Source organism: Physeter macrocephalus, chromosome 11 (assembly GCF_002837175.3).
Source record: "Physeter macrocephalus isolate SW-GA chromosome 11, ASM283717v5, whole genome shotgun sequence".
In the NCBI taxonomy this organism is placed as follows: domain Eukaryota; kingdom Metazoa; phylum Chordata; class Mammalia; order Artiodactyla; family Physeteridae; genus Physeter; species Physeter macrocephalus.
In genome coordinates this window covers 45,119,506-45,124,432 of record NC_041224.1, presented here as the reverse complement: position 1 = coordinate 45,124,432, position 4,927 = coordinate 45,119,506, and the positions used below count along the sequence as shown (strand labels likewise).

The following is a 4,927-nucleotide window of genomic DNA, read 5'->3' as shown; positions in this document are numbered from 1 at the left end:
CACCGCTGTGGCCTCTCCCGTTGCGGAGCACAGGCTCCGGACGCACAGGCTCAGCGGCCATGGCTCACGGGCCCAGCCGCTCGGCGGCATGTGGGATGTTTCCGGACCGGGGCACGAACCCGCGTCCCCTGCATCGGCAGGCGGACTTTCAACCACTGCGCCGCCAGGGAAGCCCCCCAGTTAGGTTTTGATCAAAGCTTTGTTATGACTTACAGGTGCTATGTGCACCTTGACTCATGACTGCTTATCAAGATGATATGCAAAATATTTAACTGGTATGAAATGGGCACTGTCCTATCAGAATGGTTGTCAGCTATAAACGACAGGGATGGCTGACCCTGTATATACTGGCTGAACAGTAGCCCAGCTCCCTAGCCTCAAGACCCCTCCCACTGCTCTGACAAGAGGCCTCCTGGTTCTTTCATTGGGCTGGTGCCGCAGATTGGCTCCTTACTCCTCATGTCCTGGCTTGGCATGGCTGGCCTTGCACCTTGTTTCATGAGCTCCTATTACCCACAGTCCTAGAGCTGACCTTCTCAGTCCTACTCTACTCAGCCGTCACCAGGGAAACCCAGGAATACTGGCAACACACAGGAAAGAGATGGGGTAGCCTTGATGCCAAAACAAGGGGGCAAAACATAAAAGCATATATATATATATAAATTTCAGGTATAGGAAAAACATCCTTGCAGCAAAAGGTTCTGTATAAAAAAAAAGTGCTGTATCTTAAGAATTGGTTCTGTTTTCTTGGTCTGGTAATAGGTAATAGTTCTCTTCTGCATCTGCCTTCTATGAGCCTCTTTGAGCCACATGGGTGCAGATCTTGAACTCAGAGAGGAAAGGGATAGCACTTTCAGAATGGTTCTTGGGTAGGGCTAGAATTTCTAAGGTTTGGGAATTATTAATACTTTAAGGTTGGAGTTAGGGGATGAGATGTCTTAAGAATAAATGATTCATAGTAGCCAAGACAAACCAAAAAAGAGAACTTCCCCTGACCCGACTCACACCTCCAATAGGATTTAAATCTTGGGAACTTGAAGCCACAGACTCACTGTGAGTCCCCCACGGATCCACTGCTTTTTTCTGTCACTAACCACGCTGTCCTCTACAATCCTTTCCTTTGTTTACTTATCTATTTTATTGATCACCTCAATTTTTATTTAAAAAGTTCAAATCTACAGAAAATGTAAAATAGTACAATAAACACCCGTATACCACTCTCTTTAATTCACCAACTGTCATCATTTTGCTGCATTTTCAAGCATCCTCCCCAACTCTTCTAATCCTCCTCCACCCTGAACCCGCGGAAAGTTGCAGACGTCATGACACTGTGCCTCAAATACCCCCATCTCAAAAGAAAAAGACAGTGTCCTACATGACCACAGTACCACCACTGCACCTAAGAAAATGAAAAGCAATCCCATAATATTATCTAATATGCAGTCCATATTCAAATCTCTCTAATTGTCCCCAACTCATCGTTTATAGCTATTTTTAATTTATTTTTTCTGATCTAGGATCCAAAGTTCACACATCCTGATTGGTTATCACTTGAATATTTTAATCTACAGTATCCCATTCCCACCGTCTTTTTGGCAGGAACACCACACACGTGAAGTTATGACCTTCTTATTGCATCCCAACAAGAGATGCATGATAGGTGTTGGTAAGCTTGATCATTCAGCTAAGGTGATGACTTCCTCATCTCTCCATTGTAAGGACACATTTTCCCTAGGTAATCTATGCCGAGATACTTTGAAAAAATGTGAAAATCCTGTTCCCCAACAACCTTTTGCTCAAAGGTTTTGTACCCCTGGATGAATCCTTGCCTGAATCAGTTACATTAGGGTTGCATAGCACTGGTTTTCTGGCTCTCTCATTCCTTCTATTGTGTATTTATTATTCAAACAATGACCCATTAGTACCCATCCTCTCTATCCTCAGTGTCTGTACTCTCTGCTTACTTTTTGCTGCGGTTTCCTCCCCTCCTCCTTGCTGCCCACATCTGACCGCTCTGCCCAGCACGGGGGAGCCATTTGCTTCTCCCTTTACCTGCTGATCCCATCACTTCACCTTCAGCAAATTAAACACAAACACGGAACATCCACAGCCTGTTGTTGTCTACCAATCTATAGTAATTTACAAAAAATAAAAGTTGTAATGCATATTTATTGGGTTAGACTGCAGAGAGTAGATAGAGGAAATTGGTTTTATTTTTTAAAAAATCAGGTTGCCTAAACCCTGAAAAATCTTTCCTCCTTACTAGGTAAAGCCGCTTGTTCTGTCACAATCAGGTTTTTGTAATGGTGTTGAACACCAGCACCCTCATCTCCTCAGTTCCCTGATAATGAGAGTCTTGGAAGAACAGACATTTAGAAATCATGTAACACGAATGCCCCGTTTTACCATGGAGAAAGAGGATAAGAGAGGTGAAGGGACTTGTCCAGGGTCCCTCAGCTCCTTAATGGTAGAGCTGGAAATGGGTTTTATAAATACCTTCTCGGATGTTCTTTTCGTTCCCTTCCCAAGGACTTGGTGATTCAGATGTTTAGTAGGCAAGAGGAAGCCCGTAGCATTCACAGCCACCTTCATTGCTAATTTGCATTTTGCCCGCATTACCGTCCCACCTTTGAATACGTTAAGTAAAAATTCCCTTTAGGAGCCATTATTATTATTATTAAAAAGCAATTTTCATTTCTGCAGGTCAATAGGGAAAATTTTGGAAGACTCAAGGGAACACATGCTACCATTACTTTAACCAGAAAAAAAATGAGTCCCGAGGACCTGCATCAGGCCGCTCTCGGAACGCTGCTTTCTCGGAGGCTGAAACGCCCTGCGGGTGACAGCTCCAGCCGGAGTCTACCCTTCCCCGTCGCCTGCTCTAACGCTGCAGTGACAGGCATTAGGCTCCAGGAGCTTGTCAAACGTTAACAGGAGAAGATAAAATGGGGAACAAAGCCCAGCGTGGAAAAACCCGGCCCCGCAGCTCAGGGAAGACAGAGACCGCGCGCCCTCACTGCGGCGGCCCGGGAGCTGCAGAGACTGCGGAGCCGCAGTGCAGGGCGTGGGACCCACACCCGCTGGGCGCCTCCCGCCCGCGCCGCCCTCTCCTCCGCGCCGCCCTGAGCCGCCCGTCGAGCCGAGGAGGCCAGAGGCGGCCCCGGCCTCGAGCGCCCGCCCGGCAGAGCGCCGACGCCGCGGAGCATCCTCCCGAGGGCAGGGAGGGCGCGGCCGCCCCACGCTGCAGGCCGGGGGCCGCGGACGGCGCCTCGCCCGGGCGGGCCCCCCCCCACCCCCCGGAGCGCTCACCCGTCAGCGCGCCCATCCCGGAGCCGGCGGTGCTGGCAGTCAGTCCGTCTGCCCCGAGGTAGAGGGGCCGGCGAGCAGGGCGGCGCCGTGGCCGGCGCGAGCGCGGCAATCAACAGGCGGCTCGCGGCCGGGCGCGGCGCCGGGGCGCGCGGCTGCTGCGGAGCAGGCTGGGAAGCGTAGTTCGAGGCGGCGTGCGGCGGCCGCGCGGAGGCGGGACCCCCTGCCCACTGGCTGTCACCCCGGGCTTCCTCACCCCTCCCCTGAAGGTGTCCTCGCCCAGAATTTGCGTCCCGACCCCGTAACCGCTGTGCAGGCGAGGAGGACCTCAGCCTTGGGACCAAGCTGTGCGGGCTCTTTGGAGAAGCTCGGGGCTACGGATAGGGTGGGTGGCAAAGGCTCTCCAAGCTTGTGAGGAGCTGTTGGGTGAGTGAGAATCTTTTAGTGGAAGCCTTGTTAACCCCAGCTTAGAGACAGAGCAGGCCTGCCCTAGGTTTTATTGGCTTTACGCCGGCCTTGGGCGGGGCGTGGGGAGGAGTAGCTGGGGTACATGCCTGGGGGTAGGGAGGTGGCGTGTAGCGAGGCCGATCTAAAGTTTGTGAGTGAGAATGTTCGAGAGCCCACGCACAGGCAGTGGCGTCACTAGAGGAGAGGCTGGCTAATTTAGCCTCTCTGTGCCTTAGCATCCTTATCTGTAAGGTAGGCTTAAAGCTTGAAGACATGTTGTGAGGACTAAACGCATTTTAGTACAACAAACGCACGGGTGCCTATGTGAAAGCACCTGTGTCTGGCACTTAGCACATAATAAATGTTCCTTCCTCGGGAGTTGCAGGGGAGACCCGGGCACACTTCCGGTCTCGAAAGCCCTACGTATAATGCTAAGCTAAAGATAGTCGGCCTTGTTGGTCTAGATAAATAAATGTTATAACCCTCCGGGTTTGCTATTGTCAGCCGCTTAGCAGGCTCACTTCATCCGGAATGTAAACTGTGATGTGTCCTCTATGCCAGGTTCTTGGGAACTACAAAGATAGAGAAGATACTGTCTGGTCTCTGAAGCATGAAGTGGGGTGGGGTGACATTGGACAAAGATTGAAATTATGAAAATATATGGCATAATAGGATTACCTTCCAGAAACGTTTTCTAATCAGATGTGATATCTCTCCTTTTTGAACGCTTGCTGCATATTTTCAGTGCAATATTTCACATTATGGTGGGATTTGCATCTTCCAGATGTGGTGGAAGGAAAATGAACCAAAGAGATGGATGCACCATTGCTGGCATAATCTCTGAAATAGGCAAAGGGTGAATGGAGGTGAAACAGTATCATAATCTGGCATGACCTGTGCAGTAATCATGTGACCAAAAAAAAAGTGCCGCAGAGAATTCCATGTTTGAAAATAGTAGCATCACTTTGCATTTGTGGAAGTACTTTCCTATCCATGTTCTCGCTTGATTTTTGCAACAACCCTGTAAGGCAGAGTGAGGGTTTTCTTCAGTTAAGAGTTCTAAGAGGGCTTCCCTGGTGGCGCAGTGGTTGGGAGTCCGCCTGCCGATGCAGGGGACACGGGTTCGTGCCCCGGTCCGGGAAGATCCCACATGCCGCGGAGCGGCTGGGCCCGT

General features: G+C 50.2%; 1 protein-coding gene across 2 annotated transcripts in view; it reads right to left on the bottom strand.

Annotated features, from left to right (window-relative positions):
• TMOD2 (tropomodulin 2) overlaps positions 1-3,407 on the bottom strand; it is a 46,692-nt gene extending 43,285 nt beyond the window's left edge. For both annotated transcript variants that reach the window (XM_024128899.1, XM_024128898.3), the window contains exon 1: positions 3,310-3,407. The gene's annotated coding sequence lies outside the window, so the exon portion shown is untranslated. The remainder of the gene's footprint in view (positions 1-3,309) is intronic.
• Between the last annotated feature and the right edge of the window lie 1,520 nt (positions 3,408-4,927).